Source organism: Notamacropus eugenii, chromosome 3, assembly GCF_028372415.1.
Source record: "Notamacropus eugenii isolate mMacEug1 chromosome 3, mMacEug1.pri_v2, whole genome shotgun sequence".
In the NCBI taxonomy this organism is placed as follows: Eukaryota; Metazoa; Chordata; class Mammalia; order Diprotodontia; family Macropodidae; genus Notamacropus; species Notamacropus eugenii.
In genome coordinates, this window is record NC_092874.1 from 459492535 (window position 1) to 459515743 (window position 23209).

Consider the following 23209-nt stretch of genomic DNA (forward strand, 5'->3'; position numbering starts at 1 on the left):
GTCACCCAGATAATGGTGTTCACCAGAGCTACCCTGTTCTATCACAAAAGACTCCTTACCTGGTTCTCTCACTCTCCTGCCTTCAAAAACATCAGTCCTACAGTCATAGACTAAAAGCTATCTCAACACCAGACTAGAAACCTAAACTACAGCCGACAGGCATCCACAACAGAAGAGAAGACGGTGCTTTGTCCAAAGGTTGGCATCAGCATTACCACTGATTGATTGGTCATTCTGCCTCCCTGTCTACAACTCAAATCACACTATTCAGGTGATTACCTCCTATGTATGTGTGAGGCCAGGTCTGAAAAAAAGACTCCCACCTCATCTAGTACTGAAAAATGCCAGTCTTTTCAACCAACTAGAAAGGGTCCCTAACTCCTTAGGTAAGAGAAAGGCAAGCCCTGTGGGGATGATGCAGGCATGTGGAAAGGACTCTTTGGAGAGTAAAACAAGCTGGCTCACATAATGTCACCTTCCTCCATTCCCTCACACAAGCAAAAAATAGAAAGGGATAGGTAGAGCCAAATAATTTGGTTTTCTTGGATTTAATGACCTAATGTTGCCTTGCTGATTCAAACAGATAAAAAAGGACAAACTTGTTGCCCTTGATTTTCTTGGATTTCATCCATTGTTACCTTGGGGAAATGAGCATTTTCCAAAGTGAGCATTTTAGGGTATTTTATGGTTAGTATTATTCATCTGGTCATTCCTTGGAACACTGTCTTTGGGTATAATGTGACAATGGTCAGTGTCACTCCTATTTATTGCTGATGGCCTGTGGGAAAGAATCTGGCAGGGGGGCTTTCTCCCTCCAACATGAAAATTGATGGGTATGACTGTTTCTGGCCCAAGAAGTCTCAATTAATCTGGGCTCACTTTTGCATATTTTCAACAACAATTTAGTTTTTGTGAGTTTAACTAACAGATTTATACATCCGTCTGCCATGGCCAGGTTTTGCCAAATTCATTTCAACTCCTAACAGTTCAGTTATAGTGAAACTGTCCTTTAATTCCTCTTATTTCCCAGTTCAGTGAAAGGACAAATCCCCCTGATTTGGGAGGATACAGTCACCTCAAAACTCATGGCCCAAGGGTAAATGTTCAGAGTGAAACACTATTTGCCTCTTAGAGTTCTTCTTCTCTAGAAGGCTCACTGGAGTCATCAGGGTCTGGTCATAACTCCTGGATTTAGGGATGCAAGATCCAATTCACCATTGTCCTCTTTTGTTTCCCCTTCCAGCTAAGGCTCCCATCTTACTTCTTACTTTTCTACGCATGCTGCTCACTCTGAATACCTTCTCTTCCTCATGCCTACTGTCTATATTTTAAGCTTTCTTCCAAGCAGAGAACTTCTTACAAATCAATCCTTTCTAGATGCTTCCTTAAACTCTGCATTCAGACACAAAAATGTAGTCCAGAGAATTTCTCCCAAGGAGCAATATTTCCTCAGCTCTATGCCATGTAGGAAAGGAAACCTTAAAAACATGGAGTCTACACATATTTTCAATTGTGTCCCTACCAAGTCCTTAATAATATGCTTTTACCATCCTATTCATCCTTCCTCCCCTCCTCCTTCAGTTGATTGACTTCTAGACTGGATGGTTTTACAATTTACTCCATGAGGGCAGGAACTGTCTTTTACCTCTTCTTGTGTCTCCAGAGATTAGTACAGTGCCTGGCACACAGTGGCTGAATTACCAACATGGTTCAGTACCTCAAGTTTGTTGAAACTGAAATGCAAAATGACCATCTCTCTGTAGTCCCAAGCACTCACTGCACTCTCTCATAGGTTTCAAAAAAGTATTCTTAAAAGAGATATTTAAAAGACCATAGAGGCCATCTTTTTGTACACCCTAACCCCCTTCATTTCCACCTTACCTTTCCTCCTTCTTCTGCCCATAAAACCAACCTGACAAAATCTAACCCTGCTGGATCTGGCATCTTCAAGGGAACTAGGCCAACATAAAGTATTTCAGCGTTTTCCAGCAATTTACCAGGAAAAAAAAAAAAAGATTAAGCAGGATTTATAGTGATTTTCAGTTGCATGTAAAGGAGAACTGGGCAGCTTAAGGGACTAGTAATAAATTCCGGAACCTTTCACCCCTGACTTGCCAGATCAAAAAATGGACTAGATGACAGTGAAAGTGAGTGCCCATATCCTCCGTGCAGCCCTCTCTGCATGAGTTAATGGCCTGTCCTGCTGGACTGGGTAGAGTGTACCAAAGATCCTTGTAAAATACCTTTCCTGGACCCAGAAATAAATCCACAAGTGATTATGTCTGTTTCACGTTTCCCTCAACTCCTCTTGCCAACCACTGTTGACCCAGCTTCCCTCCTAGATAAGGGCTTGGGAATTCCCATTAATTCTCCACAGCATTAACACATGGCCTTAAGACCATTTACTCACAAACGGGCTCAGTTTCTAAACACCATCAGTTCCTCTGTGTGGACACTTGAAGTTGGAGAAACAAATGGTCCCCACTGATCTTCTTGAGAAAAGCAAACTCCATTTATCTTCCTGGGAAAGTAAGTAAAAACAAACATGCTGGCTGCTTTGAAAATGGAGAGCTGGAATTCTAGCCTCCCCAACTGAAGGCAAACACTCTGAGGGTTTCTGGATCTTACTAGACTGGTCTAAGGCCCCTCAGCTTTACCTGGTTTATTGAAAAGATAAACTGACTCACAAGTCAGGCTTGGTTGCCCAGGTTTCCTTTGCCAATTTGAAAATTAAGCACCAGAGAGAAATTCTTCATATTTTCAACCTCAGGGTTCATTAGTAAACAGTTTATCTTCACCTTGTTAATATAACAAGGTATTTAACGTAAACTCTGAATTATTCAAAGCCTGTGAAGCGTTTCAGAAAGGCAGCTGCAGTGGTTGGCGGCTGACTGGATTTTCCTTGTTTGGGCTCCCCCAGCATGCTGTGGTGATAATGTGTTTTGGAGAGAAAGGAGATGGCTCCTGGTTTAGTCACTTTCCCACAGCTGTGTTTATAAGCATCTCGTTTTCTGGTTAGGTGAACAGGACTGAAGTAGCTGGGCTACTGGGAGCCTTCACTCATGTATTTAGTTTCATCCATGTTGTCTCCCCCTTCCCTTAAAAGGATGTAAAGCCCCTTGAGGGAAGGGAATATTTATGATGCTGCCTTCGTATCCCCAGTCCTTAGCACAATGCCTAGTAGACAGTAAGTGCTAAAGAAATGCTTGTTAATTGACTGAATACATAAATACCTTTTTTCTTCCCTAATCTAAACTTCACATCTCTAATTAGGCATTCTCCTTAGCTACAAGTCTTAACAGATTACTCCTGTGCTCAAAAATCTTCAGTGGCTCCTTATTGCCTACTTTACAATATTATGCATATTGTAATATTATTTTGCACGTGCAAGATATACCTAATTGCCACATTCTCAATTTCTCATGTATTCTACATTCCAGACCAATTGAATGAAGCTCTGTTCTTCAAATATCCTGTGACATCTCATCCTGTTCCAAGATGTTCTCCCTTCCTTTGCTTTATCAGTCAAATTCCTACTGATCCTTTAATGCTACCTTTCCTGATTCCCTGGTGAGTATTCACAAAAATCATGGCAGACACTAATAGAGCATGCGGAGGTTTGTAAAGTGCTTTGAATGCATTCATTCATTAATGCCTCAGCAACCCAGTGAGACAGGTGCTTTATTATCCCCATTTTACAGATGCCTGAGGTCACAAAGCTGGTAAAAGTCAGAAGAACATCTCTCTTCTGACCAGAAGCCCAATTCTCTCCTGTCCTCCCTCTCAGACTTAGAAGAGCACCCTGTCTGTACCTTACTGATGGACTTACCCATAGCACACATTAACACTTGTCTTATCCCTCTACCAAATGGTCAGCTCCATGAGGACAGCAACCATGTAAGCTTTATATTTTCCCTAGTGGGTGCTAGGGACTAGGACCTAGAGCCTAGTGCTCTGCACAAAATAAATGCTTCATGAATGTTAACTGAATTGAATGGCTTTTTTTTCCTTGATCGAAAATCTTCCATATAAATGGTTAACATAAATGTCCCAGTTCAGGGCAGTTTTAAAGGGTTTAAATCAAGGCTATTATAGGTTATTCTGGTAGTCATAAGGAGTCACAGAAGTTTGCTGAGTAGGCAAGTAACATGGTCAGGTCTGTGCTTTAGGAATTTGGTAGTCGAGTGGAGAACCAGTTGGAATGGGGAGGGTCTTGAGTCAAAGGACACCAGTTAGAAGGTTTGTGCAACTGTCCAGGTGAGATTTGATAAGAGACTATACTAGAAGCGCAGCTGTGTGAGTAGAGAGAAAAGGACATTGGTGAGAGCTGTTGATAGAAATGGCAAGAATTGACAGCAAATTAGATATATGTGGGGTAAGATTGGGGTCAAGGATGATGTAAAGTTTGTGGTTCTGGATGACCAACAAGATGGTGGTGCTCACAACATTAACAGGAAAACCAGGAGGAGGGGAAGGTTTGAGGGGAAAGATGTCAATTCCAAACTGACATGCTGAGTTTGAGATGCCTAAGAGGCATACAATTCTGCCCTTACCTAGGAAGTCACCTTGAAGAAAAGGTGCTTATATTTCCCTTCAGTCAGAACACCATTCTTCTGTTACTATTCATTTAGAATGCTTTCCTTGTCATTGATTTTCGGATTTTGCTTCCTCTCATCTCTACCTATTAACATGCCACCCATCTTTCAAGGTGAAGCTTACAGCTCCTTCACAAAGCCTTGCCTGATCACTCCAACAGAAAATGATCTCCCTCTTTTATAAACTTCTATGAGGCCTGCGTCTACCCACATGGCACTTACCTCCCTAGTATTGGCATTATCTGACTCTGCTTTTCATCCTCCCAAATAGCAAGCTTCTTGTCAAGACCAGATCCTTGCCAGTTTCCCTGCAACTGGACTCTCTTTCCATTAGAGTGTGACCACCTGGACAGCAGGGTCATTTTTCTGCTGGCATCCTCAGTATTTAGCACAATGCTCCTAACAAGTGTGTAAGAAATGTTCAAGGCCACAAACATCTTTGTGTCCCCCCAGAATACCCTACACTTACTTTTTACACAGTTTATGGTGGTAATTCAGTCATACAGTTGTGTCCAACTCTTTGCTACCCCTTGTGGACCACAGCACACCAAAATGTCTGTGGGATTTTCTTGGCAAAGATACTGGAGTGGTTTGCCATTTTCTTCTCCAGTGGATTAAGGCAGACAGAGGTTAAATGACTTGCCCAGGGTCACACAGCCACTAAGTGTCTGTGGTTGAGTTTGAACTCAGGTCTTCTTGACTCCAGGCCCAGGGTTCTTTCTACTGAGTCACTTAGAAGACATTCAGAAAACAATTAGTATCAAGGAAAATAAACTCTTTTCTAAAACTAGCTGTAGGAAATAATAAAAGCTCCCATTGATAACAATGCTTTCATGTTTCGTAAACACAGACATTATCTCATTTGATCATCACAATAACCCAGTTACAAGGAGGATGTTAATATTTTCATTATTTATTTTACTTTCAACTTCTGGAATAAGATAAGAAATTCCATAACACAATGCAATAAAAAAGATGATTGTACATGAAACTGCAAACCTATTATGTACAATTTGCTATTCCTTTTAAACAGATAATAAAGTTATTATGAAAATTTCTTTTCCCCTTTTTTCTTCCCTTACCTCCCCACTTTAGAGATAGCTACCGTTACATACAATTATTCTATGCATGCTTCTATTTGTCAGCTCTTTCTCTTTATTCATATGTCCTTTACACTTAATTTGGGTATTTATAAAAGTCAAAATACTTATTCACTTAAAGTCATTCCTAAAGCAATGTTGCTGTTACTGTATACAGTGTTTTCATGGTTCTGCTCATTTCACTCTCCATTATCTTGTGAAGTCTTTCCATGTTTCTCTAAGCTAATTGAACTTGTCATTTCTTATTGCATGGTAATATTCCATAAAATCAGATTAAATAAATGGAGAAATATTCATTATTCATAGGTAGACATGACCGATATAAAACAAATGACAATTTTACTTAAACTAATTTATATATTTGGTGCTGTTCCAATTAAATTATCAAAAAAGTATTTTCCTAAATTAAGAAAAAATAATAAAATTCATTTGGAAGAACAAAAAATTCAAGAATTTCAAAGAAATTAGTTGGAAAAAATGTAAAGGAAAGAGGTTTAGTAGTAGCAGAACTTAAACTATATTATAAGACACTAATTATCAAACTATCTGACATGGCTAAGAAATAGAAAAGTAGATTAATGGAACAAAGTAGACACACAATTTGTGTCTACAGCAAATAAATATAATAACCTTCCATTTGACAAGTGTAAAGACTTAAGATTTGGGGATAAGAATTTATTAACTGGTAGAAATTTTTTTGGAAAACTAGAAAGCAGTATGTCAGAAACTGGGCACAGAACAATGTCTTACACCATTTACCAAGACAAGGTCAAAACGCATGCTATCATTGTTACCATTTTACAGACAAGAAAACTAAGGCTAAAAGAGATTGTAATATTTTTGATGCTACTGCATCAAAGACATAAGCCACAAATTGGGAACTATTTAACAAAAGAAATAAAAATAAAATTAAACATATGTAATGTTAATATGTGGTTTTCTAATACGTGGCAGTGAGGAATCCTTACGTTCAGTTGCCCCCATTTCTATGTGAATTTTATACCTCTGTTGTATATGACACTGCCTCAAGACTTACAAATGTGTTGTAAGTTCAGATTGTTTTTTAGGTTCCTAAACATGCTTTGTTACACTGAGTCAAGGTAACTCTTGGTTCTCTAAGCTATGCCAGTGTGGTACTATACAAACTCTGGCATGTTGTACCAAGCTAGAGGGAGTCACTAACAGAATGTAGAAGGAACACCCTTAGTAACATAGAAAGCAATTAATGAGAAAATTTTGTACTAGGGGCAAGGATCACAAATCATGCTATGGACAAGTGGGATGAAAGGAACCCTTGGATGCAGCAAAAAGTTGGGGGAACTAAATGAAAGTGGAAGGAAAAAAACTAATTTTTCTTGCTAAGAGCTAAGCTCTGTCATTTCTATGCTGCAATAAGACTGATTAAGTGCTGTGCGTAAACTATAAATCTGAAGGTAAATGTGTCACCCTTGGATAAAGTCCCAACTTAGTTACACCTCTACCTCTTATGGTTGTTCAGTCATTTCATTCACAGCCAATTCTTTTTTTTTTTAATTTAGAATATATGGGAGGATACATTTTGTAGCTCTTCTTCCAAGTCAATGGTTCTCCAAAAAATTTCTAGGAACACTTTCAATTATTCAAAGATAGGAGCTGTTTTCTAAGTAGGCAGAATTGGGAGAAGGAGGAGGAAAGAGGTCCTGCCTTCCAGATCAACTCCACTATGTGTCTTCATTCATTTAAACCTTAAAAGTCTTTTTATTAGGGAAACCTAATAAAATGAAAATATCCCTAAGATAGAACCCACCTTGAGTCTTTACCGGCTATGGGCTTTGTTGTCAATGAAAATCTTAGCAAGGCATTGGCTAATTAGAATAGAAGAAAAGGGTTGGCCACAAAGCCAAGAGAAAAGAATAGAGAACTGAAAGTGAAGACACTTTGACTACTTCCCAGTTGTATCCCTAGACTTGGGTTCAAATCTTACCTCTAATGTTTATTACTTGCATGTGGACAAGTCACTTAATTTCCCTGTGCAACAAGGAGGTTGAACTCAGTGACTTCTAAAAAATCTATTATACTATAATTCTAATCTGTGTGTTCATCCTTTGTTGCCAAAGGCCATGCCATCAGAAAAATGATGACATGACTTGCACTTGACTTTGTTTTGAGTGAGACAGGGCTGTGCAGGTCACCAATCTCACTTCTCCTCCAGAGTCATCTGAATCCAGTGACCAGATATTCATCAGGATGACTGGAGATGACCCAGGATGAGACAATTGGGGTTAAGTGACTTGCCCAAGATCACACAGCTAGTGAGTGTCAAGTGTCTGAGGTGAGATTTGAACTCAGGTCCTCCTGACTCCTGCACTGGTGCTCTATCCACTGCACCACCTAGCTACCCCAATTCTAGGGGATCTCTGGATAATGATATATTTTTAACTCTTAAGAGGCTTCTACCAGCATCTTTTTGAAATACTTTTTAATTCAATTTAATATATATTTTAAGAAGGGCTAGGAAACATATTCTACCATATCTTTTAAATTAAAACAAATACTCAACCAAAAACTCAGCTAAAATCATGTAAGTATACACTCATCCAACCAAGTGAGAGGGTCCATTTAGTCAAGTCTTGCTGGCCTTGATTTAGGATCATGGGAGTTAGAGGCATGAGGTACCTCTAGTCCATTCCCTCCATTTTACAGATGGAGAAATTGAGGAAGGGGAAGTGATATCCATACAACTACTAAACTGAAGAGCCAAAATGCAAATTCATGTCTTCTGACTCTTAATCCAGCGTTCTTTGGTCATCTTAACCCTCAGTATTTCCATCTTCATCTCTCCTCTCACCCTTCAGATCTGATGGCCTAATCTCTGCTCCAATCTCTGTCCCTTCCCATCTCTCATTCCAGGAACATCAACTTAGCTTCCACTTTGCATCCTGACTCCCTCCCCACCCCCCTTGCCGGTATAATCAATCACTAGGTTTTTTCTATGAGTTCTAAAGTCAACTTGCAACTAGGCAATGAACACAAAGGGAAGTCACTTTGATGAAAGAGCGCTGGGACTTCTTTCATCCAGAGCATAGTTCTTCTGTTACTATTAATTTAGAATGTTTATCCAATTATGGTCTCTCAGATTGCTGGCTCAAAGCCAAAGAAATAGCAAGGACCAGGCTGAAAAATCTCTTAATCCTCCCACTCTAGCCCTCCCTATGTTATAGAGGGTGGGAGCACAGCATAGGACAAATCCCAAACCGGGGTGGCCTTCTGGTTATTTCTGCATCCTCAGGGAGCACGTGCTAAGTTTCTGGTGACATTCTGATTGGTTTGTCTCATGCAGTGTGAATGTGACCTTCAATTTCCTGCCTTCCTTTCTTTGCATAGACTGGCCCCCATACTTGCAATGTTCTTCCTCATTGCTGCCTCATGGAAACCTTTACTCCATTCAAGGTTTAGATCTAGTACCACCTCCTTCAAAAGACCCTTCTGGATCCCCCTAATTGATAGCACTCCCCTCCCAGACCCCTTCTCCCAAAATTACATACTTTGTCTTTGGACTGGACCTGTGACTTCATTGGCACAAAGCTCCCAGGAAGTGATTGCCCTTTATTAATGCAGAACAATACCCATTCTGTAATTAATAAACTTAGAGTTGTACCCTTCCTGGAGCACTAAGAGATCAATGACTTGCCCAAAGTCATAGTCAGAAAGAAGACTTGAACCCAGGACTACCTAACTCCACAGCTGAATTCCTCTGTTAACTACTCCACACCACCTCTCTCACAGGTCTGAACCTTATTTTCTAGTTACTTCTTTGGGAACCATTTGTGCCCCTCCCCCACTTCTCTCCTCATGTCCTTACGAGCAGGGAGTGTTTTCCTTCTTGTCTGTAGGCCCCATGATGCCTCACAAGGACATATTTAATAAATGTCTATTGAATAAAATCAAATAGTTAAATTCAAGGACTCACAGCATTGCAGTACCTCAGATGTGAAAGAGACCTCAGAGGCCAACCAGTTCAGACCTTACCTGGACAGGAATTCCCTCGACAACATGGCTACCAAGTGGTCAGCCCCCACCTGTGGAGGCAGGTCAGCCTACGTTTGGCCAGCTGTGAGTCCTTTTTTGTTAACATCAAATCTAACATGGCCTCTTTGCATCTGACCCTTGTAGCTCCTAGTTCGGGCCCCACCCCACTCCTTGGAGCAAACACTCCCTCCACTCCCTTTAACCCCTGTTCCAAGGAATCCCCCTTCAGATACTCAAAGACAGTCATCATGTCTCCCCGCTGAGTCTTCCCTTCCCCAGGTCCCTCCCTATGAGTGTTCACTGATCCTCACAGGAAGTGATCTCATGGTCTTCTATGATTGAGCTGAAAAAAACTTGAGGCCAACAAGTCCAACCCCTCCTTTTACAGATGAAGAAACTGAGGGAGGAGAGGTTAGGCAATTCATCCCAGATCACACCATGAGTAAAGTGTCTGAAGCAAGATTTGAAGGCACATCTTAACTCCAAATCCAGCACTTGATTCACTAATCCTTGTCTCCTCCTCCTCCTCCAGATGTTTCCTGGCTTACCAAGTGACAGGGTTACATAGTGAATGCTTACTTACAAGCAGATAACTGTACTCCAAATCTCATTTCTCCACTTGGCAGGGTGAAAAAATAATATCTGGTGAATGGGTATGAAAGCTTCTTATCTCTTTGTTTCCTAGAAGGGGGAGAAGTTGACTAACTTCCCTCAGCTGGCATTCCTGCAAGAATTCTGGGCTCTAGGATCATGAACTCAGCTAGAGATCACAAATGAGAAACTCAGCAGCCTTTCTGGCCAGCAGGCCTGTGGGCTGAAAGTAGGGTGCATCATTCTTTAACACATACTTGGGGACGGTAATTCAGGTCATGGGGAAGGAAGAGATAAGTGTGTTGAAGAAAGGTTCAGAACCCTCCAGGGTCTTAGAGTAACAACCTTAGGCACATAAACCCTGCTGTATTCCTAATTAACAAGGAAGTTAGGTGGTGCAGTAGATAGAGCTCCTATCTAGGAGTCAGGAAGAAGACCTGGGTTGAAATTCAGCCTCAGACACTTACAGTGTAACTGTGGGCAAGTCACTTAACCCTGTCTGCCTCAGTTTCCCCATCTGTGAAATGAGCTGGAGAAGGAAATGTCAAACTATTATAGTATCTTTGCCAAGAGAACCCCAAATGGGATCACAAACTGAAAGGACTGACCAACAATAATTCCTAATTTCTAGAACCAGACTTAGGAAATCTGACTGGCTTGTAGGATGAATTTTGTTGGGGGGGGAGGTACAGAAGACATTATTCAGTCATTGGGTGCAATCATGTCCCTCAAAGGCTGATCCCAGTCCCTAACGTATGGCAGACAACTCCTAACCCCATTCAACCTTGGTGATAAATCAGGAAGGAGAAGGTGGAGGTAGGGATTAGGATTGACAAAAGTGAATGTGAGTGGGCTATTTGAGGGGGCACTGTACAGTAGAAAAGACTACTGTGGTGAGGAAATATGGCCCCAAGATGTCACCACTCCAAGGAAATTCCTTAGTTACTAGACCCTACTTATAGCCCTGCTCATTAGCCTCAGGCACCATTTCTCATGCTTGGCTGGCCAACAGTGATTGTTTAGGGATTCCCAATGCTGGTTTTAAGCTTCCTAAAGTATAGACCAAAAACTTTCTATGACTCCTCAATTATGTACTAGGCAACATTCAGGCTTCCTTGGATGACCCTCATTGGCCTCTACTGATGTTTCCCAACCTGCCCTTCTACCTCAATCTTTCACTAATGCTCTGCACACATTTTTCACTACTGCACATTGAACCTTTAGCCAGACTGGGCTCCATTAGGTTCCCAAAACATATTCCATACTTTCTACCTCCAGACCTTTGCTCAGGTTATGTCCTAAACCTAAAAAGTTCCTTTTCTGCCAGCTTCTGCCTCTCCAATTCCTACCCATCCTTTGAGACCCAGTATACTATAGATATCATTGCTTCTGTGATGCATTCCTGATCATCTGCTCGTCTTTTTCCCCTTAGCCAGAAGTTTTTCCTTTGAAATCCTAGGGGGCACCAGAGTGCAAGGAGAGCTACACCTGGAGTCAGTAGCCCGAGTTCAAATTTGACCTTAGATACTTGCTAGCTGTTTGACCTTGAGCAAGTAACTTAACCACTATCTGTCTCAGCTTCCTTGTATCTGAAATGGGGATAATAACAGTACCTACTTCCCAGGGTTGTTGGGAGGATCATACTTGCAAAGTGCTTTGCAAACATCAAAGAATTATAGAAATGCTATTATCATGGGTAACACTAATAATATTGATAATTATATTATATATTAATAACTCAGTCTTTTTCCAGTAATGTCTGACTCTTTAGGATCCTTTTTTGGGGTTTTCTTGGCAAAGATACTGGAGTGGTTTTCCATTTCCTTCTCTAGTTCATTTTATAGATAAGGAAACTGACACAAATAAGGTTAAATGGCTTGCCCAGGGCCACACAGCTAGTGTCTGAGGTCATATTTGAACTCAGTTCTTAATAAGCATTCATTAATCAGTACCATCTGCCCTGCTAATCATCACTTGGGTCACCTTGGGCAAATCACTTCATTTCACTGGATCTCAGTTGCCCTCATCATTGCAGATCAGATGGATCTGATGTCCCTTGCAATTTGAGTTCAACAACCCTAACAGAATGGGCAATGTGGAACGTGGAGTTCAAAGGACCATGCTCACCGCAAGGCAATCCCCAAAGGACTCGTTTCATTTGAACTGTAGAATCTGAGTATATGAAAACTGGGCTCTGAAACAACAGCTCCAATGTACAACCTGTCTTATCATGCCAGAAGGTCCTGGGACACCTTCCCAAAGCCGTGAGCTCAATGAACAGCCCTGCCAGCTGGGACAAGCCACTGGCCTGAGGAAATAGGACAATATCTCTGACATCTTTGGCAAAGGAATACCCCCAAGAAAAGTTAAATGGTCAAAAGCCTATAAAACTTTCAGAGGTTATTAAGATCAGAAGAGCAACCTTGGCCAACTGAGAGAACAAAGAATGGGTGAACTTGCCCAAAAGATCATTGATTTGGAACTCCTTTGGGTGATGATATTCAGACAAAGGAGTTTAAAGTGATTATGGACCAGGGTTGTGCTGGAGTCGAAGCGATACACCAATGACAGAAAGATAGACAGACAGAAAACTGTCTCTCTAGCAGGAATCTTAGCTGAAATCTGCTAACTGTGTATTCAGGGATAATGTCAGAAAAGCACTTTAAAACCACTGTCTAAACAGGATGAAGCTCAAAAGCAGCTGGCAGTGTTCCTCGAAGGACATGGGGCAGACTCTGGTATCATCTGAAGATGAGTTTGCTGAGAACACAGGCATAAGATTAAATAACTCGAGCTGACTAACTGTTCTCCATTCCTCTGTCTGCCTCTAAAACTGTCTGCCTATATCAGTTTGGTGTTTTTTGAAAACGGTTTTCAATTTTTAAGTTTTTTTCTCATTTTTAATATTTAATTTTAAAATATTTAATAATTTCCTCATATTAATATGAGAAGCTCAACAAATTATTGATGATAATACAGATTGCTCACAAAATACAATTATTTTTTAGGCATCTCACAGAAATGTGACCAGGAGCCATTCTCCAGAAGATAAATAGCCAGAGGATATAAACAGTTCTCAAAAAGGAGAATTGCGAAAATCTACTAAAAATCAATGAGAGAATGCTCCAAGTCATTAACATTAGGGGAATTTTGAAACAAAACAACTCTGGGGTTTCACCTATTACCCAACAAATTTGCAAAGAGGATACAAGATTGGAACAGTCGGTGTTGAAGGGATTGTGCTACTGGTTGAGTTATGAATTGGTCAAACCATTCTGGAAAGTAATTTGGAATTATGCACAGAGAGGGGGACCTAAAATGTCCATACTCTTTAATCTAGAGATTCCACTGCATAAAATATACCCCAAGAATGTCAATGACAAAAAGAAAAGCCCTATATACATCAAAATATTTATAACAGCACTTTTTTGTGGTAGCAAAGAACTGGAAACAAAGTAGATGCCCACCAGTTGAAGAATTGTTAAACAAATTGTGGTCCATGAATGGAATGGAATGTTGCTGTCTTTAAAAAAGCATAGAATGACCGCCGAGTAGCATGAAAGGACTCCTATAAACTGATGCAAAGTTAAGCAAGCAGAACCAGGACACCAGTATTGACACTGATGGCAACAATGTTAAATAGAATGATAACAACAAAACAATCAAAACTGAGAGAGATGATAATGACCAAGCTTGGCTCCAAAGAATAAAATATTAGAAGGCAGCTCATCCTGTTTTTTTTTGTTGTAATTGTAATTGAAGTGTAGAATACTGCATGGGCAGCTAGGTGGTGCTGGTTGTGGAGTTGGGAAGACCTAAGTTCAAATCCAGCCTCAGATATAGAATGACCGTGTGACCTTAGGCAAGCCATTTAACCTTGTTTACTTAGTTTCCTCATCTGTAAAATGAACTGGAGAAGGAAACAGCAAACCTCTCCAGTATCTTTGCCAAGAAAATCCCAAATAAGGTCATGGAGAATCGGACATGACTGAAAACAGTCAAACAATATTAACAACAGAACACTACGTAGAATGTCTTACTTTTGATGATTTGGTTAGATTTGATAAAATGCCCTTTTCACTCTTTGTTATTCTTTATTATTAGAGATGGCTCTTGGGAGGGGGTACAAGGATATATAGGGGATGTAAAATTAAGAAATAAAAATAAGAATTCATTTTAAAAAACCCAAAGCTTCAATAAAGTAGTTTTTAAAAGAGCTTGTGAACAGAGTAAAAAGAATTTAGAAAGAATGGAAATACAGAAAATACCTATTCTTATATGATGTTTATTCTTGTTGAAGTCATGATGAACCTCCATGAACGTCTTTTTTGCCTAATTGTTCACTGTCTCTTTAATAATATACCTTGGGATCATAGGAGGAATAATATTTGAACTCACTGACCTGGAATTTACAATTTCCTTCTCTTTCCCCTTTTTTTGGAATGTAGAATAAAATTTCCCTTTTCTGTCAATATTCTTTCAAATAGTGGTTTAATCTGACAGCTCTTTCAGCATCTTTGGATGTCTTTCATTCTTGGCCAGGTGAATTGAACTCATCAAACTCTTTTCCTGTCTTCTATCAATTCCCTATTAGCCACTCTTGTTCTGGACTCCTATCCCAAGGATTATTTAATTAACAGTTCTCCTTTCTCTCAGTTGTCATTTATCACTGTCCTATACCCTGCTTTAATTTTACTCCTTTCTTTTACAGATGAGAGAACTAGGGCATGAAGAAGTTAGGTGACTTATCCAAGATCACACAGCTAATGAGTACTAAACAGACAAAAACAAGACTGTACAGAACAGTTATTGTGGTTAACAGAAAATCAAGATTGGCTCTTGTGTTCAAGGAGTTTAGATGAATCTCAAAAGAGAAAAGTATAAAAAATCCTCCTTCCTAATTACTGCTGAAAACAAGATAAGAGATCTGTCTCTGAGTTGTAGACCTGAAGCTAAATTAAGCCTATTAAAAGATAATTTGGGAAGTAATGGTGATGACAATCATGCTCATACAGAAAAACCTGCCTTCTAACCTGACTTTAGCCAGGTTAGGGTTTCAGCCAACCTCTCCCCAGTCTATCTTCTGTGTTGGTTCTTCAACTGTTGAAAACCACAGTTACCGTGATCATGGAGTTGGAGGTCCAATGGGCAACCTCTGTGCTCACGGTAAATCAACTATATGGTGTCTGGTCTAGTTCATGCCCCTTCCTGATTATTCAGAATACTCTAAGTCAGTCTGTCTTCAAGCTACAGTCAAGATTTAAGGGGCCTTTGCCATTAAGCAAAAACACATTTTCAAAGGGAAGAATTATTGTGGTCAGGGATTCAAAAATAATAAACACAAAAGAACTGGAACAGAGTCCAAACACAAGACCATTCGGCAAGTTGGAAGGCAAATCTAAACATAGCTCTGTTCACTGAGGCAGCAAACTCTGAAGGAGCAACAATTCCCAGTTTATACAGCTCGTGCTGTTGGTGCCTCGTCCCAGTTATTTATAAAATAGCTCTGCTCTGGCCAGGCTGAGGCCTTGAGCTAATTTCCATGCAGATTTCCAAACTGCCTCTAAAGATCTGAAAATGAAGGCTGGCTCTCTTTCTCTGAATGCCAACTCAGCCTGGTAAGCAAATCCCGATGTATTTCTGCAAAGGCCAAGAGATATACTGTATTTCAAGAATTAGCTGATTCCAGCAGTCAGCAGAAACACAGGATCACCTTTATGGCTTTTTTCCGTACCTGATTTTCTTCATGTTTCTTGTTCTGGGACTATTTGAATGACTTATCTTTCCACAAGATAAAAATTCTTTCTCTCCTGTGCTATCTATTCACCTTGAAAATTTTTTTTAATACAAAGCACAAATTCTAGTGCCATTTACCAATAATTTCTGGACCTGCTTAGAGCTGATCTCATACTTATCCTCCCTCCAGTGCCTGTCAGAATAATAGATGTATAGCCACAACTTTCCTTTCAGATACAGTTATGAATGGTAACAGACTGCAGAGTGGAAATTTTTTCCCCTTCCTTTGATTAATAGATGTCCAAAAATCACAGCATTTCCACATTTCTTACTGTTTGGGGTAGACATTAGGGAGAATTCAGAGGATGAGTTTCTGATCATGGAGAGGAGAGTGTCTCCTATTCTCCCTTTCCAAGGATTATTAATTGGATAAAATGAGTTCATAGTCGTAGCTGATAAAGAGCCAGCCTCAAAGCCAAGAACACTGGTGTCTAAGTTCTCCCCTCTACCACATACTGGCTGCTTGACCCTGGGCTCCCCATCTCAGCATTCTTGTCTACTATCTAGAACAATAAGTAACAGAGAGGGCACAAAAGGATTGTCTTTGCTTGGGATTCCAAATATCAAAAAAAAAAAAAAATCTCAAGTCCAGAAAAATTTCTAACCCTACAGGCTTAAGTGCTGAGATTTAAAATATGAAAGGAAAGACAGTGACTACCTTCAAAGAACTTCCATAAAATGTTAAGCTTTCTGTAAAAAGGTGGACAGTGTGGTGTAGGGGAAAAAATACAACTCGGTTTGACATCAGAGGGCCTGAGTTTGAATTCTGCCTCTTATGTACCCTTGGGCAAATCATCTTACCTCTCTCTGAATCAATCATTCATTCAATCAAGAAACATTTATTAAGTACCTATCATGTGCCAGGCATTGGGCTAAGTGCTGTAAATACAAAAAGAGGTAAAAGATAGTCCCTACCCTCCAGAAGCTTATAATTTAATGAGGGAGACCAGATTCAGTGTGTACATGTATGTGTGTGTATGTATGTGAGTGCGTGCACAAAGCAAGTAATATACAGAATAAATAGGAAATAATTAAAAGAAAGAAAACTCTGGAATTAAGAAAAATTGGGGAAGGCTTCCGGTAGAAGGTGGAATTTTAGCTGGAGCTTAAAGGAAGCCTGCAAGGTGAGTGGAGGAAGAATGTTCCAAGTATGGGATACAGCTGGGGAATGGCTCCTTATCTGTAAAATGAAGGGGTTAGACTCAATGATCTATGAGGACCCTTCTAGCTCCAAACCAAAGAGCCTCTGGAGACTAGGGACGGGGCCAGCCCCAGAAGGGTCTACTCGACCACGACCTGGTCAGCCAAACTCTCTAGGTAGGAGGTGGCATTTCTAGCTCTTCCAATTGACAAAATAATTAACTATCGAGTAGTAGGTGTTCACCTACAGATAAGAGCATTTTCATCTTAAGAGCCAGATTTCCTATAGCCTCCAGGATAAAAACTCTTCAGTCAGACTTTTTATACACAGGGCTTTTTATACACAAATGGGAAGAGGAAGTCCCTGAGAGTGACCCTCCTCTGCAGAAACTTTCACACTAGTACAATGACTCTTGGTCTTTGAAAGTGAATGTGGGGTTTTGAATCTAGATGTTAAGTAAAGGAATGAAGAAAACTCTAGCTTTAGGACCTAAGCGTAACTAATCACAGGTTCAACACACCAGCATGGATGTGGATGGAGCCACCCTCAACAAGGAGTCCAAAGGAATCAAATATGCAAGGGAAGGAAAGGTGTCAATCTCTTTATCTCCCAGTATATCAGAGATAACAGTGATTAGATTCAGGTCTAGAAGTGGGGGATAATTGAACCAAGGAAAGTTAGTCCCAGAGAAGGAATTATTGAAAGTAGAAAGAATACATCACAGAGGGTCATAAATTTAGACCCAGGAGTCTCAGAGGCTATTGACCCAATACTTTCATTTTACAGGTAAGAAAACTGAGGCCCAGGGAACCTAAATGAACCCAAGGTAATAAGCATCAGGCATGGAATTGGAACCCAATGGAATTTAAGAACTCTTTAAGTGTGATTCTCCAGAAACTCATCATTCTGTAAGATCAATCAACTTTGTAATTCACACCACCTCAGACCATTTCCATCTCCAGTGTGGGACTTCATCATGCCCCTATGCAACATACTACACCACCCATCCCCCCCAGAGTTTTCAGTTTCTTTTTATGCTGCCGCTGACTTTAGATAGACTGTGAGATCCTTAAGGGCAGGGGTTTCAATGCCTTTCTATGAATCCTCAGATTCATGTATACATGAATGCCTGACACATAGTAGGTGCTTAAGAAATATTTATTCACTTTGATTCTGAGTAGAAGTCAAGGATCTATGGCAAAAAAAAAAAAAAAAACCATCTCCAAAGGACTCCTTATGTTTTCATGCAATGACTGATACAACTAAATTCCAGGGCAACAAACATATTGAGAAAATTCCTTGGAGTATGTTGTAAAGCACCCTGACCCTTTTGGCTTTAGGAAAATACTCCTGTTATTGAGCACAGCTGTGTCCTAGAAAGGGCTCAAGCTCTCCAGGCCAAGATGAACTTGTGTACTGAGCAAATTTTAGAAGAAAACCTTAGAATGTGTAGACCTGGCTCTTTCTCTATTAGTCTCTTTCTTTGGCAGAGAAGGGGGAGAGGTGGAGAATGGAGAGGGGGAATTCTATGAAATCTAAACAAACATGTAAAATGGAGATGGGTTGGCCAGTTCACGTCATGGAACATGACCCATCATGTGCCTTCTTTCAACCACTTGCCCATTTCTTTCCCCAAGGAGGAAAATTAAATATTACAAAGCTCTGCGGACACAAAAAACAAGCCATCACTTAGAAGTAATGGGCACTCATGCTACATATATAAATAAAAAATCCCTACAAAGCATAAACACATTTATAGGGGCTCCTTAAAGATTTTGCCTTTTCTCTATAAATGTCCTGCAAGATTCATTAAGAGCTAGAGGACACATCAATCCTGATTGATTAACTGTATATTTAAGCATCAGACTGAAAACAATTCCTGGTGATGTTAACATACTATTTGCCCACCAGTGATTAGTCTATTTATTTTACTTCCTGACAATATTTCTAGATTTAAGTCACCGTTAATCTATGTCAAGTGGGGGAGACAAGACCACCCCCCTTTCCCCTTCCAACCTTTAGCTCTTCTCTTTTTCCTGCTGGTATCTTTAAAGGCAAAGCTAAATCTGGATTAGCAAACAAAGGTACCTTTGGTAGCCCTGAAGTTAGCTATGTCCCTTCCAATGCTTCTGTTAGCCCTTTTGGAAAGTTTGCTCTAGCTTCTCTGGAGCTCAAAAGTCTTCTGCTTGATACCAACAACATCCAACACCCAAAACAGGAGTGTGCTGGTAAATGTTTAACAACCAGCTTTGGGGAGGTGGGAAAGAGAGTGTTACACACTATGTACTCTAAATTTAATCTGAATTATTAACATCTTCTCCATCACTTCTTTAAATCTAGATCCTCAACAAAACAGTTGCTCAAGCCCTGACCAATTTTCAAAGTATAAATGCTCACACTGAAAAGTTAACATTTGAGGTGACTCCAACACATTCCTGCCCCAAGCCCACCACCATAAGTGAGAGGAATGGGACAGAAAATGTCCAGTCCCAAAACAAAATCTAGGTAATGTTAACTGTAAATAATGAGTCCCAGACTTGTAGTCTAGTCACTGATAAGCATAAAATGAAAATTCCTTTTGATCATTTCAAGCCCCTGAAATCACAGTTCTAACCTATTTCTAGGGCTATTGAACATTATTCTCTCTTGTGCATTCTTCATTCCAGACAAACTAGTCTACTTGCTAATTCCTCTCAAAAGACACTCCATCTCCCACCTCCGTGCCTTTGCGTACACTGTTCTCTCCACTCCCAATGCACTCTTTCTTTGACGGTATTAGAATGTCTAATAGAGAAACAAAAGCCACCTCCAACAGTTGCTACTATCTTCACCTTTGTGCTTTCCACCCCTCCCAATTACTTTACATTTACTTTAATTATTAGTGTACATGTCGTTTCCCCAAAGAGAATATAAATACCTCAAGGCTAATCAGTCAGTCAACAAGCATTAGTGCTATAAAGGCAAAAAAAAAAATATCATTTCCCCAGCGTCAAGATGCTCCCATTCTCTTGGGACATCAACTTTGTTTTTCTTTTTATCTCCGGTGTCTATCACTGTTCTTTACGCACATAAGGTGCTTAATAAATGCTTGTTAAATTAAATTGAAGGCCATGCTACATCCATGCTACTCAGGATTTTGTTGTTATTCTACTTTTCCCCCAACCAAGTCCTCATCACTTTGGTTTAAGTTGAGGACAAGGAATAACCTTACCTTAGAGTCACGCCTATGTCAGACCATGGAGCCCAGAGAAGCACCATCCTGGAAGAAAGAGGATGGGATGGGGGGATCAGAACAATGAAGGTGAACTCCCAGCTCGGAGGCTTCCTGGGTGAAGGGAACCCTACTGCTCTGAGCCTCAGTTTCCTCAGCTATAAAGTAAGCTATACAACAGAGCAACCGCTGGATGTACCTAGGAAAGAGGTTTGTGGGTCAGTATAGAAACACTGAGCCAGGAGGCTGTGAACCTGAGGTGAAGCGAGGACATTTCTTTTGGCTCAGCTTTTGTATGACGGGCCAGGTCTCCAGTTTGTGTTTATTAATAAAACGACAGCACAGTTTTTAAAGACCAAGTCATGCTTCTGAAATGTCCACAGGCTTCCAAAATGGCCGTGGGTTCGAAAAACATTCCACTAATATGGTTATGTGAACAGGAAGCATTTGGAGGAGGATAAGAAGGGTAAAATGGAGCTGGCAGCCCGCCCCCAGGTCTCCATCTGCCCCTGCACCCTACATCAAGCATGGAAGACACCATGGTGGTATCCAAAGGACACTGAATGCAGAGTATTATGGCTTATGTATTATTATGCATTATTGCATATGTATGCGTAGCATCAAGACCTCGATCAATCATTTATAAATAATATGTCATCATGAGGATAATATTAATATTACAAAGCTTCTCAAAGTATGAATACTCCAATATTTCTAGTCATGTTCATATGCTAATACTTACTGGAATCATATCTCAGTATTTCATACAGAATTGATGCTTCAGTACTTCCAGCGGTATTAATACCTCAATAGCTTGTAGTATTAATGCCCTAATATATCTAATAACATTAACGCTCTTAGGAGTATCAATCTCAGTACTTCATGCAGAAATAATGCTTCAGTTCTGAATAGTTATTAATATGACAATACTTCCAGTGGCACTGATACCTCAAGAGTTCTAGTAGCTTTAATACTTTTAATAACATCCGTATCCAATATTTCTGGTAGGATTAATACCTCAGTGTTTCATACAGAATTAATGCTTCAGAACTGAATGTAATATTAATAGTGTATTAGTTCTAATGACATTAATTTCTAATAGTACTGGCATCTCAATATTCCTAGTACTAGTAACACTTCAGTAGCACTAGCAGGATTCCTCCTCCAGTTCTTGTAGTATTAGACATCAGCATTTCATGTGCTGCAAAGAACATTAATGCTGCGATACTTTTAGCAGCATTAATACTCCAAGAGTTCCAGTAAAATTAATACTTCAGCAGTTATACAGAATTAATACTTTCGTGCTGTATAAAGCATTAAAATGTCTCAGTACTTCTAGAAGGATGAATCTTTCTGCATGTGTTGGAATTAGACATCCATCCTTCCTATGGCACAACATTAAGGTTTTAGCCCTTATTGTGGCATTAATACTTCAGTATTTATGTTGCATCCATCCTTAGATCCTGAGCATCACTTCCATGAGTTTTTGGGCACTAAGACTTCCCTCTTTCATACAGCACCATGACTTCCAATAGCATTACTGTGTCTGTATTTCTAGCACCAGTGTTTCCAAACTTCACAGAACAGAGCCTTCACATTTCAGTCCTTCAGTAAAGTATCAATGTTTCAGTGTCACGTGACCAGTTGAGTGCCACCTATGCCATGGCCCTCAGCCTGGAACACTCTTGAGAATACCTCAGGTAAGCCTGTTAGAGCTTCTTGCAGCCATGACACTCTAACCAGAGTGAACCACTGACCCTGAGGCCATATGTGACCCTCTAGGTCCTCAGGTGCAGCCCTTTATTTAATTTGCTTTGTGAAATTTGGATTTAGTGAAAGGGTCACACTTGAGGACCTAGAGGGCCACATGTGGCCTTGAGGCGGCAAGTTCCTCAGCCCTGCTAGTCTAACCCCTAGCATCAACATTTGGGAGCTTTTTCCTTCCATCCTCATACTGTAGAACTCTGTACAGTGTCTTTTTTACTACTGAAATACCAAGCAGGAGAAGAATGGCCAAGCTGCCCATTAGCTACAGGGAGCCATAGCACTTTTGGGTAAATGCAGGCACTTGAAGCATGGTCTTTTCAAAGATCTGCCAGATTCACTCCATAGAATTCCTGAAATTGATAAAAGGAGGGCTACAAGGGACCTCTGGTGGGAGGGGGAGGACTCTGGACCAAGTCAGCAATATAAGCCTATTTTGATGGATGGGGGGAGGGGTCCTCCCAGAGTAACCAGTTCTATTGTTTAGCCAGCCCTGTTATCAAGAACTTCCCTAAATCAAATTGAAAACCATCCTGCTGTTATTTTAATCTCATTACCTTCCCTTTGGTTCCCAGGGGAGATGACCCTCACATGCTTGAAGACTACAGTTTTCTCTCTCCTACCTTAATATTCTCTTCTCCTTGAATATTAGGCAGCTGGCTAGATAGAGCAGTGGATAGAGTGCCAGGCCTGGAGCCAGGAAGACTCCACTTCCTAAGTTTAAATCCAGCCTCAGACACTTACTAGCTATGTGACCCTGGGCAAGTCACTTAGCCCTGTTGGCCTCAGTTTCCTCATCTATAAAATGATCTGGAAAAGGAAACAGCTAACCACTCTAGCATCTCTGCCAAGAAAACCCCAAATGAAAAACAGATAGGTAGGTAGGTAGATAAATGAATAAAGAAATTCCCAAATGGGGTCACAAAGAGTGAGACATGACTGAACAATAACTCCTTAAATGTTCCTACTAAGGACCTGGGGATAATTTCTTCTGCTCCCTCCA

The 23209-nt window shown here is 40.3% G+C and overlaps 1 long non-coding RNA gene across 21 annotated transcripts in view; it reads right to left on the reverse strand.

The window, feature by feature from the left end:
* The window catches only part of LOC140497613 (uncharacterized), a 414232-nt gene that overhangs the window by 316628 nt on the left and 74395 nt on the right, over nt 1–23209 (reverse strand). For 17 of the 21 annotated variants that reach the window (XR_011964788.1, XR_011964787.1, XR_011964786.1 and 14 more), the window contains one exon: nt 20443–20490. The exons of the other annotated variants lie outside the window; for them this stretch is intronic. This is a non-coding gene — a long non-coding RNA (uncharacterized lncRNA). The remainder of the gene's footprint in view (nt 1–20442; nt 20491–23209) is intronic. 21 annotated transcript variants of the gene reach the window in all.